The sequence below is a fragment of the Lynx canadensis genome, chromosome D1 (genome assembly GCF_007474595.2).
Source record: "Lynx canadensis isolate LIC74 chromosome D1, mLynCan4.pri.v2, whole genome shotgun sequence".
NCBI lineage: Eukaryota > Metazoa > Chordata > Mammalia > Carnivora > Felidae > Lynx > Lynx canadensis.
Genome location: NC_044312.2, coordinates 93,902,343 through 93,917,357, shown reverse-complemented (window position 1 = coordinate 93,917,357; position 15,015 = coordinate 93,902,343).

Sequence of the window (15,015 nt, the reverse complement as noted above, 5' to 3'; positions counted from 1 at the left end):
AAAACATAGTTTTCCATTGAAGAACTTTTTTTCCACATTAATAAATCAGATAAATGTAAGTCACTTAACTGGTGCCTAGCATCTAGCTGGACCACCAATAAATGGTTATTTTAAAAAATTGTAATAATGAAATAGTGGCAATGAAATAGATTGAGTGTTTTTGCAGATAATTAATTATATCAGAATTGCAACTCTAGCAATTACTTAGCCTCTTTCTTAGGTTTGAAATTCATCCTCACATATAATCCAGGATTCTGTTCTCCCCGCCTTTTAAAATTTATTTATTTTGAGACAGAGCAGGGGAGCGGCAGAGAGAAAGGGAGAGAGAATCCCAAGCAGGCTCCATACCATCAGCATAGAGCCTGACACGGGGCTCAGTCCCATGAACCATAAGATCATCACCTGAGCTGATATCAAGAGTTGAATGCTCAACTGACTGAGCCACCCAGGTGCCCCATCTGTACCCCGTTTTGAACTATAAGCTCTACTATGTGTTTTGTTTTGTTTTGTCTTTTTTAACATGTAGTAAGAAGAGTCAACAATTTAGACATTTCTGTCCGGAGTTATCCTAAGTTTGTGGCAAGGGAACTCTTTCACTGTCCCTTTTGCTTAAGCAAGGGTTCAGTTGTATAAAAAGTGGACTAAATTTTATGGAGTAAAAGTAGAAAATACTGAGACTGTATCTAATTTGCAAATTCTATTAAGATTTGGGCAAGCTGGGAAGACTTTCTAATTAATACTTTTAACAGTTCTTGGTTGGCTGTAGGGAATAAGTGAGCAATTTGGGGATATTTCTAAAGAGGAAGTATTCCATGTGAGGAGCAAGTGTTTTCTGTGGCTCGCTATTTCCTGGAATATGAGGAGATCCATGGAATATTTTATTGCTGCCATAACGATCCTTATAGGTTGGGAGGAGAGGATCACTACAGCTGATGGTCTCATAATATAAACCAGTTAATACAACAGGGTGTTAAATAAGCAATATGGTTTAGATTCACAGGAACTGATTTTGTTGAATTTAGTTATAAGAGTCCTATGAATCTAAAATCAATATAAAATTTCAGGCCAAAACAATTGTGATAAGGGAAAGAAAATTTATGTGTTTAAGGAATTAGACCCTAATTATGAAGTGATAATTATCATATGATGAAATGACATGAAGTTTATCAATCTTACCTTGGAATTTCCCATAACCCAATGACCAAGTCACTCTTTTTATGTATGTATGTATGTATGTATATATGTATGTAGTCTTAGGGCATATTTGGTATACAAAACATTTTGATATTATTTAAACAAAACAAAAAATAATCTATGAGCTTCTCCTATGCCTGAGTAAGGAAAGAGTAAGAGAAGTGGATTCAGGTTATCTAGTCTTAAAATCTAACCTCCTTCTACCTATAAGTCTTTCCCTTATGATCTGAAAAATGTCAGAGAGAGAGCTATAGGTAGTAAGTGCTAGAAAGATTGTTATACTAATTGAATAGGATAATATGTATATAAAAATACTAGACCAACCCCAGGTTCATGGTAACTTCTCAAATGTTAAATTCCTTTCCACCTTCTGAGGGTATGCGATAACAGGCAGATTTTAGTAAAATCTATAATACTGACTCTCTAATAAATATGTTTTTATTAAGCTTTTGCCATTCACCTGGTATACTTCTACTAGTTGTAATTGTAGATACCAAACCACATTGACCTGCAGTATAGTTTTTAAAAGAGAAAAGCTTTGTTCCCGTCACTTTCTATTACAAATAATAAGAATAGTCTAAAAAAAATAGCGTGAGTTATGGATGCTAAAAATATAAACTGTCAACCAGTATTTATCCAGCATTATGTATTCTAAGTATATCCTTTTATTTTTTTTGTGTGTGTGTGTATGTGTGTGTTTATAGAAGTTACTGGAAGAGCAGAGATAACCCATGTAGATTAACAGAATGGAAACATCCTGAAACTACTCTGGAGTCTGAATAAATTGACCGGATTCAAGTTTCACAAACAAGGAAACTGGTCCATGGACAATTTGCCATAGGTAAGTGAGAGGTGTAATTTACTCTGTTAGAATCCTTCAAAGATTCATTGACTGTGGGGCTGTTAATTGCATTTCAGATGATTCTAATATTCCTTTGGTACAGCTGACAGCTTCTCTTCCCTCCCAAACATACACATGTGGATGCCAACATCTGGCTAAATATCTGGCCATTTCATCTTGCTCATTTGGGCTTCAGTCAGTTAGAAAAGGAGGAAACGGGGGAAAAAAGTACCCACCTCATAAAACTTTTACTAGGCAGTGATTTCTGTGGAGGGGCGGGCGTCAAACTAACTGTTCCTCCAGCAGATGTTGCTTTGCACAGCCTGGGAGTTGTGGCAGATTGGCCTGCCCAGGATTCAGAATGAAAGAGACAACTGATGATGCCCCCCTCCTTTTTTGAAATGGGGGCAGCAGTTAGGTTTTTAATATGGAACAAAGTGTTTGGAGAAGGTAGCCGGCTTTTTATTCTTCCTTTGAAAACCTGGTGAGATTGGAAAGCTTGATGTGGTAACAGCATGAAAATAGTTGCTGTTGGGCTACTGGAAAAGTTGAACTTGTCTAAATGAACCAGTAGGGAAGCATGAAAGTCCAAGTGGCAGTTCATGAGCTCGACATGGATTGTGGCATCTCCTTCAGATAAATGTTGTGCCACCAATGGTCAAGACCATTTGAGCCCAGAAGTAAAACCTGTCCAGCTCTGTAAAATGGAAATATGTTCATTCATCTGTGGTGTTTCACTGTGTTGAAGAGAAAAAAATATATAAAGTTATAGTGGCATTAAGCTCCATCTATATGGCAAGAGAGACATTTATACTTGCCATTTTAATTGGCAAATACTTACTTGAATCATTCATGCTGTTTTAAGGGAGAAGTAGAAATGTTATACAAACCTGTAGGAGGAATTGCTCATACATTTTCCTGTTAATATTTAGCTCTCCCTGGGCTGCATGCATAACAGATATCTGTCCTAAATCCATAACTCAAGACTTTCCTGGAATACAGCTATTCTCTCCCGCATCAACTCCATCACGTTATTTAGATTAAGCTAATAGAAGACATGCTATCTGTCTTCAGGGAGCCCACTTTGTTTTGAGAGTCCCATAAGAACATTAGATATGCAGAAAGTGCTCTCTAAAGATGAGGAGGCAATGGCAAGATAAAGTGTCATAGGGGAACATGAACGAATGGAGACAGAAAAGATTTTAAGCTCTTTTTTTTTCAAGTATGCATGATTGCCCCTTTTCTTTGCCTTTAAACTTAATCCTTCTATCTATTCAGAAAAGGAGGTGCTTTTTGCTTGTTTGTTTATTTGTTTTTGCTGTTGTTGTTGCTTTTAGTTTGGATCTTTTATAGGGAAGATAGTCACCTGTAAGTGAAAAGAAAGTTATTCTGGCAACATATGTGAGCCAGAACAGAAGAAGAATGTGAAAACAAGGGGAAAAAAGGGCAGTACTGGCCTGTCTTTATACGTTTGTACTTTTCTCAAAAACAACAGAAAACTTTGCAACTCTACTTCTCCCTGAACTTCTGTCCATCCTCCCCACCACTCTTGTTTCTGATTGTTTTTCTTAGCATTCTCTTTGCCCATCATAACTTGGCCTTACCCATAGTCTCACAGCCTCTCTAGCCTCTTTCCCTTTATTCAGCTTCAAACCCTGCTACAAATTGCCTGAATCCGTTAGATTGAGCTCCGGAAACAGAAACCATGCCAGTTATTTTAACAGATAAAATTTGGGATGCCTGGGTGGCTCAGTAGGTTAAGCGTCTGACTTTGGCTCAGACCATGATCTCAGGGTTAGAGCCCTGCCTTGAGCTCTGCTCTGACAGCTCAGAGCCTGGAACCTGCTTCAGATTCTATGTTTCCCTCTCTCTGCCCCTCCCTTCTCACACTCAGTCTCTGTCTCTCAAAAATGAGTAAGTGTTAAAACAAAAACATAAAATTTAAGAATCATTAACCAGATGGGGCACCTGGGTGGCTCAGTTGGTTAAGCATCCTACTTCGGCTCAGGTCATGATCTCAGTTTGTGAGTTTGAGCCCCAAGTCAGGCTCTCTGCTGACAGCTCAGAGCCTGGAGGCCACTTTGGATTCTGTGTTTCCCTCTCTCTGTCCCTGACTCACACTCTGTCTCTCTCTGTATCTCAAAAATGAATAAATGTTTAAAAAAATAGATAAAATTTAACAATCATTAGCCAGATATTGGAGAACTGGAAAGGCAAAAGAGGACCCTGAGGAATCAAACATGTAGTCACTACAGAAGTGGCTACAGTATCTTCAGGGACAGCAGGCAAGACTTTGAAATGATTAGAATTTAGAATATTGGAGGCGGGGTTTTGCAGACCTGGACTTGAGAAATCTTGGGTGACAGCATTGTCTGAAAAGTAGAGGAACTTCAGAAGCTCAGGGGTGAGGAGGACTCCACATTGCTGAGATTCATGACTCCAAGAATTCTACCAGCTCCGGGTGCTAGTGCTCCAAGAGCTCAGATTGGGGCCATATGAGCCGCAACTCAGAATTTTGTGAAGGATGCTGTTCAGCCAATATTATACCCTGAAAAACCAGAAGGGACTCAACAGACAGAACTGAGACCACATCTCTGAGGATGGGATACCAGGCAGCTAGTGTTGTTATAGCTCTTGGAGAGGGGGACAACGAGGTTATTTTTAGGAATGTAGAAAACAATGCAAGATGGAACCAACTGCTGTGTCAGGTAATGGTATCAGGGAACAAGTGTTAAGTTCCTTCTTCCCCTTGAACCTTGCAATTTCCCTGTAGTTCTCTCTCTATATTGATAGAAATAGGGAGCCCAGTGGCAAAGGGGATGCATTTTGCAAAGACCCAAGCCCCACCTCTCAAAACAGAGGAGGATGGATTTGAATGAAAGGTAGTAATGTAACAGAGCCTAGTAGAAAATACTGACACTTAGGCACCAGGGCTATAAACTGAACAGTTTTCGTTAAAATCAACTAAAAGCATTTGTGTGATTGCCCTGTAGTCCAGGTGTAAAATATGTAGATGTTATTGTTGATGTTTGAATTTTTAATGAAGTGTTTTATTCTGGAACAATTGTATGTTAATGTATGCTTTTAAGAAATAACATGGGCGCCTGGTAGCTCAGTTCCCTAAGCATTTTACTTCAGCTCAGGTCATGATTTTGCAGTTCATGAGTTGGAGCCCCATGTAGGGCTCTGTGCTGACAGCTCAGAGCCTGGAGCCTGCTTCAGATTCTGTCTCCCTGACCCTCCCCTGCTCATGCTCTCTCCCATTCTCTCTCTCTCTCTCTCTCTCTCTCTCTCTCAGGAAATGAAGAAACATAAAAAAATTAAAATAAATAATGTGGAGGAATTCTGTGTACCCTGTTCCCCCTTTCCCCTAATGATTAATTATCTTACAAACCTATAGGACAGTAATACAACAAGTATATTGACGTTAGTACAGTCACAATGCAGAACGTTTCTTTTTTGTTTAATTTATTTGAATTCAAGCTAGTTACCATACAGTGTAGTACTGGTTTCAGGAGTAGAACCCAGCAATTCATCACTTCCATATAACATCCAGTGCTCATCCCAACAAGTGCTCTCCCCATTTAGCCCATCCCCCACACCCACCTCCACTCCAGCAATTCTCAGTTTGTTCTCTGTATTTAAGAGTTCTTATGGTTTTCCTCCCTCTCAGTTTTTATCTTATTTTTCCTTCCCTTCCCCTGTGTTCATCTGTTTTGTTTCTTAAATTCCACATATGAATGAAATCATATGTTGTGTGTCTTTCTCTGCCTGACTTATTTGGCTTAGCATAATACCCTCTAGTTCCATCCATGTTGTTGCAAATGGCAAGATTTCATTCCTTTTGATTGCCAAGTAGTATTCCATTGTGTGTGTGCGTGCGCGCATATATATATGTGTGTGTGTGTGTGTGTGTGTGTGTGTGTATATATATATATAGTATATATCTATATGTATACATATATATGCAATATATGCTATATATATATATATATATATATATATATATATATATGCCATATCTTCATTATCCATTCTTCATTTGATGGACATTTGGGCTCTTTCCATAATTTGGCTATTGATAGCACTGCTATAAATATTGGGGTGCATTTTTATATTCTTTGGATAGATACCTAGTAGTGCAATTGTTGAGTCATAGGATAATTCTTTTTAATTTTTTGAGGAACCTCCACACTGTTTTCCTGAGTGACTGTACGAGTTTGCATTCCCACCAACAGTGCAAAAGGGTTCCCCTTTCTTCATATCCTCGCCAACATCAGTTGTTTCCTGGGTTGTTCATTTTAGCCATTCTGACAAGTGTGAGGTGGTATCTTACTGTGGTTTTGATTGGTGTTTCTATCACCATAAAGCCCTTCCTGTTGTCTTTTTATAGCCATACTCACTTCATTCACATCCCCCAACTTCTTCCTTAAGCAGCTGGCAACTACTGATCTCTCAGTTGGTGTAATTTACTCATTATAGGGATGTTGTATAAATGGAACCATACACTATGTAGCATTTGGAGTTGGCTTTTTTATACAACATAATTATCAGGGGTTTCACCTAAGTTATTGGATGCAATACTTAGTTCATGTTTTTCAACTGAGTAGTATTTCTGTTAAGGATATACAGTAGTGTGTTTAACCATTCACTGCTGAAGGATGTCTCAATTGTTTCCAGTTTGGGGCTATTATAAATACAGTTGCTATAAAAATTAGTGTACAGATTTTTATGTGAACATAGGATTTCATTTCTTTGCCCAGAAGTGAATTGCTGGACTATATGACAGTTGCATATTTAGAGTTTTTTCCCCTTGTTTTTGGTTGCATATTTACAGGTTTTTTTTCCCCTAGCTTTATTGTGATATAATTGACATATAACATTGTATAAGTTTAAGGTATACAATGTGATAATCTGATATAAGTGTACATTGTTAACTGTTTACTATAATAAGTTTAGTTAGCATGCTTCATCTCAAATAATTGTGGTGGTGGCAAGCACATTGAAGATCTATTATCTTAGCAATATTCAAATACACAAAACAATATTGTTAACTATAATCATCATGTTGTACAGTAGCTCTCCAAACTTACTCATCCCTTATAACAAAGTTTATACCTTTGGAGCAATACTTCCCTATAACTTCCACTCCAGCCTTGGTAACAGTCAATCTACTATTTGTTTCTATGAGTTCAGTGTAGTTAGATGCCATATAACTGAGATCATATAGTATTTATCTTTCTCTAACTTATTTTCCTTAGCATAATGCCCTCAAGCCTTGCCCATGTTATCAAAAATGGCAGGGTTTTTATGACTGAATATGGCATTTTCTTTATCCATCTATTGATGGATACTTAGGTTGTTTTCATGTCTTGGTTATTATGAGTAATGCTACACTAAACATGGGAGTGCAGATATCTGTGCAAGATAATTTTATTTTCTTTGGATATATACCCAGAAGTGGAATTGCTGGATCATATGGTAGTTCTATTTTTAATTTTGGGAGGAATTTTCATAAGTGGCTATGCCAATTTACATTCCCACCAACAGTGCACCAAGGTTCCTTTTTTTCCACATCCTTGCCAACACTTGCTATATTTTGTCTTTTTGATAATAGTCATTCTAACAGATGTGAGGACATATCTCATTATAGTTTTGATGTGCAAAAGGAAAACTGGAAAAAGATCCTCTTACCAGGAAAGGGAGGACAGAGGGAAGGGTGAGCTACCCCAGCCTTCTGGGACATTACATGAAGGACCCACTTGGGTTTGACCCCACCCGGAGACTGGCAAAGCTAAGATGTATAGGGGTAGGTAAGAACAAGTAAGAAGGGCAGTGCTAACAGTATCAACCATGCAGTGGGAGTGATGGTGCTTCTTAGTGACCTGCTCTGCAGAGGACCTCATCAGCTTTTGCCACTAAAGAAACAAGCCTCAGACTGCTACGCATTTCACTAGATTTAACCCCACACATTTTCATGTTTGCAGATACCAGCCATTCTGGGTTCTTCCATGTTCTCTGCCATAGCCTTGGAAGGCTGTGGACCCTGAATCCCATCTGGCAGCCAGCCCTGGTCTTTGTGGCTATACAAGTACAAAATGCCAGCCCAATCCCACTTGATTTTTGCCTTTGTTGGTTGTGCTTTTGGTGACAGATCAAAAAAAAAAAAAATTGTTGGCAAGACTGACGTCAAGGAGCATTGTCCCTAATTATCTCATTGTAGTTTTTATTTTCATTTCTCTAAAAATTAGTGATGCTTAACATCATTTTTTGTGCTTATTTTCTATATGCATATCCTCTTCAGGGAAATATCTGTTCGTGTCTTTTGCCCATTTTCTAATTGGATTGTTTGGTTGTTTGTTTTTTGTTTTTAACTGTTGAGTTTTGAAAACTTTATGTGTAATGTAGGTCCTAATTTTTGTCAGATAAACAATTTGTTAATGCTCTCTCCCGTTCTATAGCTTATCCTTTCACGCTCTTAACAAGGGTTCACAGAACACAAGGTTTGAATTTTGATGAAGTGCAGTGTATGAGTTTTTCCCTTTATACATCATGCTGTTAGTGTCCAGTCTAAGAATTTCTTTGCTGACCACTAGGCCCCAAGATTTTCTTCTGTGCTTTTCCCCCTAAAACATTGATACTTTTACTTATTATATTTAAATGCATGATCCATTTTGAGTTAATCTTTGTATAAGAAGTGAAACTTAAGTCAAATTTGACTTTATTGGCTACAGATGTCCAGTTGTTCTTCACATTGGCATCTGTTGATGGTCTTTTGCCTTTCATTTGAAATGTTCCTGAATATTGGTGTAATGAGTAATTTGCTATTGAAATCTGGCCATGTGGGGCATTTTACTATGAGACTCTATATCTTATTTAAACCTTCAGTTTTAGGTGGCGTCTTCTAATATTTCTCCAGCAGGGGAAGCAAGGGTAGAATGAACATCAGGATGGAGTAGAATTCCACGTTCCCTAATTGGCCTTTGTTGACACAGGAGTGGATGGGGGCCTCTCATTACTTCTGGGCATGAGTAACAGCTCCCCCTAGACTTCCACTGATACTGCCCTAGCTGGAAGGTATAGGAGTGCATGTAACTGCTACTCCCTTAGCCACCATTGATAACATGAGTGGAGGAGTGGCCTCATTACTGCAGAGTGGATGTGAAAGTCCTGACTCTCCACATGGCCAACTCTGATACCATTCCAGCATGTCCCTTTCCCAAGGGAAAGATCCCCTTATTACTGTTGAGTGGAGGAAGTAGTCCAGTCTCCCCATGTCATTTCTACTGACAGTACAAGGGGGTGCTGCCTGGCAGGGATGATAGTTTTCATCCCTACCTGGCCTTTTCTGGTACCACCTTAGTGGAGAGTTTGGGGGAGCTTTCATAGCTTGGTGAAGGTGAAGATCTAGGTCCTCACTAGGGTTTTGCTGGTCTGGGTGTGGATAGAGCCACAATTTTTTTCTGTGATGTTTAGCTGGATGAGAGCAACTGTCTTGCAGCTTTCTTTCTTGCTAAGCTGCCTCATCTTTGTCTTTTGGATAGAGAGAGCAGGGCTTTGTTGTTTCCTCCTCCACCACCACCACCACCACCACCACCACCACCACCACCACCACCTTCTTCATCTTCTTCAACTATACCTGTCAGTATTTCTGGGTTTCTGGTCTCTTCTGTTTCAAGTCTGGGATATATGAAGCAAAAGGAAAATCCAGGAACTCTCATCATCATGTCAGTATTCAGATCTAAGCTTCCTGGATTGCCTGCCTTCTGCTCTCTACCTTTCAGGTTCTTCTTATGTATTTATTTTTTTACGTATAAATGTCCAGGGTTTTCTGTGTGCTTGATGGAGTGAATAGGAAAATAAAAGTATACTCTAATATCCTAAAAGCAGAAGTCCCTTGGATGTATTTTTGATGGATCTGTTTTCATTACTAAATTTGAAATATAATCAAAGTATAACTATGAAGCTGTTAAAAAAAAAAAGCAAAACAAAGCACCCCCTCCAAAAAAATCCAACTTTTCACTAACTCCATTCCACTGTATTTGGGTAAGACTACATATAAATTCCTCTTAAAGAGATCATTGTTGGGCCTCTGGGTGGCTCAATTGGTTGTCTCCAATTCTTGGTTTCTGCTCAGTTCATGATCTTGAGGTTCATGAGTTTGAACCCCCTGTTGGGTTCTTCATTGACAGTGCAGAGCCTGCTTGGGATCGTCTCTCCCTCTCTCTCTGCTCCTCCCCTGTTCATACTCTCTCTCTCTCTCTAAATAAATAAATAGATAAACTTTAAAAAAAAAAGAGAGAGAGATAATTGCTTCACATAGGAGTGAATTAAAAATAATTATTGAGAGGCACCTGGGTGGCTCAGTCAGTTAAGCGTTTGACTTTGGCTTGGGTCATGATCTCACATTTTGCGGTTTTGAGCTCCATGTCGGGCTCTGTGCTGACAGCTCAGAGCCCAGAGCCTGCTTCGGATTCTGGCTCTCCCTCTCTCTCTGCCCTCCCCCACTCTCAGTCTGTCTCTCTTTCCATCTCAAAAATAAACATTAAAAAAAATTGTAAAAACTAATTATTGAATGAAGTAATAAATACTAAACGAATTAAACTAATAACTGTCTCCTACATGGTAAAGAATATTTTAGGCACTAAGGAAGTTATAGATGCCCTGTACTATATACACATCATACAGATCTAACTATCGAGTCATAGAAAAACCATTCCCAGTGCTAAAATAGAAATACTAGCATAACTACAATATATGTTAGGAAGGTGTTTTTATCTCCTTGGAATAAGACGGTGTCTTGTTCCTCTTTGCTGCTGGTGCTTCATGCAGCACATTACTCATCATACATGACTTGCTATAGGAGTTTAGCAGAGGGAGAGAGCATGCTTTGAGTTGGTAGGAAGTAATCTGTCTTATTTTTTCAAAAAAATTTACAGAAAAGGAGTTCTATAACATTTCTAGATAATGTATTCTCACATTTCACATTTCTTTAGCAAGTTAAACAATTCTTAATGTGAATTCTATTCCTACAAATGAACTGAGGTGCTTATTTTTCTGGTAGAAGCAGAAGAAAGATAAGCACCTTTCTTCACATACGTACTTTAAAATATTTAAGGTCAAGTGGCCCCACTATTTAATCATACATGTTTTATCCCCAAATACCAACTGCAATAGCCTCATGTTTTGCCATTTATGTAGACGGGTGGTCTATGAGTCAAATGTCAATTCCACCCATCCCATTATACACAATAAAAAATAAATACGGTGAATTAACAAAAATAGCAGTATATGGTAACAACATGATTTAGCACCACTGTCCTTTAAGACAGGCATTAATTCTGTCTTAAACATAACCTAAGGAGGGGCTGTGATTTTCATGAACTGATTATAAAGTCTGTCAGGGTGGATATCACATAAGCAATGACCTTCCAGTTTTATAAGGAAGGGACGTTAGCCACAAATATAAAAATAACCCTGGCAGAAAGTCAGAAGCACTGCTAACAAATAGTCTAGCATTCCACTTCTGGACTAGTGGATGCGAGAGGCTTAGAGAAACCAGCAAGAACCCTGATGCTAAGAACCTCGATGGACCAGAAACAAACTATGTTTAATGCAAAACAAAGGACTTTCTGCAAAAACAGAAGAGTTCTACTCACTGTTGCAGTTGAAAAGACACCTTTGGGGCCTACATCATAAATACTTAGTTAGAGGACATCAACTTTGACTTTGTGTATTGATAAGGCAGGGGTATAACTTAGGGAATTTTCTAAATAATATTTACAAGATCATTAAAAAAAAGCATTCTGGTTTTTGTTTGGTTGTCTTCACCTTAAAAAGTTTGCTCTTCAGGTGATAAGCTTTCCATGAATGCCTGGTACTATAAAATAAATAGAAAGAGTGGAATTTGAAGTATGGTGAGTTTCACTTTGTACAATTTTCAGTAAAGACTAAGAGTCAAGATAGCATATTGAAATAAACAGACTATATTTATACTTGGCATACCTTGTTTCATGGAAATTCACTTTACTACTTTCCCTATACAGAAAATTAGACTTAGAACTCATACCCTTAAAAAACTTCCAAGAATTTTGGGATGCCTGGATGGCTCAGTCAGTTGAGTGTCCTACTCTTGATTTTGGCTTAGTTCATGATCCCAGGGTCGTTGGATTGGGCCTGGCATTGGTCTCTTCTCTAAGTGTGAAACCTGCTTAAGATTCTCTCTCTCTCTCTCCCTCCCTCCCTCCCTCCCTCCCTCCCTCCCTTCCTCTCTCTCTCTCTCTGTCTCTCTCTCTTTCTCTCCCTCTGCCCCTCTCCCCTGCCCTCTCTCTCTACAAGAAAAAAAGAAAGAAAAATCCAAGAATTTGGAACCTGATGGCAGAGTTTAATCTGTCATTTGAACTTTGTAGTTGCCACTAATTGAAATGATTAGGATGCTATACAGTATTAGGCATATAGAATGACCTATATTAACAGAAAACTACCCTATTCTGTGGGTTTTAATGTTTACGAAGATTATTAGGTTTTAAAAATTGGCCACATATTAAGTAATTATTTCCTTTTAAATATTTTTTATATTCAGAATTAAAATATTATTTAAAATACATCTTGGTATTATCATAAACAAAATTTGTTTTATTATTAAAAACTTAGAAACAAAGTAATGGAATAATAATCACTTTTCTGAGGAAGAGAGATTCCTATTATATAACCTATTTAAAATATTGTAGTTTGTTTTTCTTCTTTTTTAAAGACTGCATCTCTGTTTCTGAAGATTTACCCCTTGACGAATTGTATTACATCATTTTTGAAAGGACTTATCGCAATGGAGGCAGTAGTTTATGGGAAAAGACAAATCTAAAGTCATGTTTCAAAATCTGGCTTCCCAAACTGGAGTAAAACAAGAGAAGATAGGATTAAAAGGAAATTGACTTGCAAGAAATGACTGGGAAGCCAAGAGCCCATAAGAAATTCCTTAATAAAATATGAATTTTATTCTCAGAGCTAAGATCAAGATATAAAAGCTAATAAAGAAATTAAAGACATCAGAAACTAAGTATCTAAGAGTGGCAGATACTCTGGATTTCTACCCTCCTGAATGTGATCTTGCACTTTTTCTGACCATGTGATACAAGATTTAGCCAATTTTTCTGAGCCACCTTCATGTGACCTGGTTGAGAGCTGAGAGGTGATAGGTAAGCAATGCAGGGAACACAATCAGAGCGATTGCATCTTCTTGCCACATTCCAGCTTATCAAACATAATTTCAGAAGTTTCCAGGTGCATTTGAAACACCTTTTGAATGAAAAATTGGTCCATGTCTCTGAAGTCTCCTCTCCTGCCTGTCCCACTAGGTGAAATCATATTATTGGCAGTACCTCAATTTTCTCAACTTTTTTCCCACCATTGACAAATATGCTAAGTATCATGGGAATACCTTATGCCTGATTTATCACATTTTACATCTTTAAAGCTCCATATTCATGTTACAAATACAATGAAATATCTCTGCAGTAAAGCAAAATGCTTCACAGTGCACATTTACTATTCGAGAAACCAAACCATAAACCAGGAATTTCAAGGCAGTAAAACAATTTGAGACAACCATTCTATTCAACTGAATGGTATGCATCTATTTCAGAGAGCAACCCCTAAATTCAGTGCCTCGCACAGAGAAGGCACGGCAATAACAAATTTTTGAATGAATTGTTGTTTATTTCATACATTTGGAAACAACAAAGTAAAACCAATAGTGTGCTGGAAACCCAGCTACCTGAGAATAAAATAAATAAAAAAATAAAAGCTCTGGTTTTTGGTGCTTTCCTGTTTCTGTGGTGTAAATACTCCCCCTATGGCCTATTTCAATTACCAATGTGATGTCAGTGAACACAGAGGAGGGAAGAGATGTGCAGAATATTCTCTTGTAGGCTGGTGCAAACTTGCTTCGGTACCTACAGGTAAGCTCCTTGGCTTGTTTTCATGGGATTTGGCCAAAGAAAATCATGGCATCAGCTTTCCTATTGGTTAATTAGCTGTTTTGATTTTGATGGAAACTGGAGGTGGGTCTTTTTCTCAGTAACAACAACAAAGTGTTCCTTTTTTTCCGGTGGGTTATCTGTGGGAAGAAGATTGTAAGAATGCCTCCCCAGGAGTTCCCATGCTTTTGATAGCAAATAAAATCTAACGAAGTCCTTGTGGATTTTCCTGAAGTTGAAAAAGAAATCTCTTTAACAAGGGCCACCTACTTTGGGCCTGGAAGCTGATAAGCATGCCTTGAAGAATCCTTATTCTTAGTCACTGTTCCAGAAGTGAATAGGAAAGCCTTAGGCAAAGCACTCTTTTGGCAACATGGTGTATTAAATCTAAGGATTTCTAAAACCCTTCCAATCCCCCATGATGCTGAACTACTTTTGAACTCAAGAAATTTAGTGCATAGGAGAGCTACAAAAACCTTAAGAATAGTTTAACTATGGCTGAAACAATCATTCATTATAGAACTTCAATGGACCAGACTCTGTGCTGGACATTTATATGTGTTTGTTTGTTTGTTTTTTGTTTGTTTGTTTTTTAATTCATGTGCCTTTATATTTTGCGGTAAAAGTAGAAATTATTTCGCCTAATGAAGGATGAAAATGGCATCCCACAGGTTATTGAAAATAATATTTTAAGGGTGCTCGGGTAGATCAGTCAGTTAACCCTCCAGCTCTTGTTTTGAACTCAGGTCATGATCTCACAGTTTGTGAGTTCGAGCCCCACATGGGGCTCAGTACTGTCAGCATGGAACCTGCTTGAGATTCTCTCTCCCTCTCTCTCTGCCCCTCCCCCACTTTTGATCTCTTCTCTCTCTCTCAAAATAAATAAATAAACTTTTTAAAAAGTAGTGTTTTAATAATAACAATGGCAAGCATCATCTGTTTCATATCTACTATGCCTTAGACATTTCACATTTAACATTTTGGTCAAAACTCTTAACATTGTTT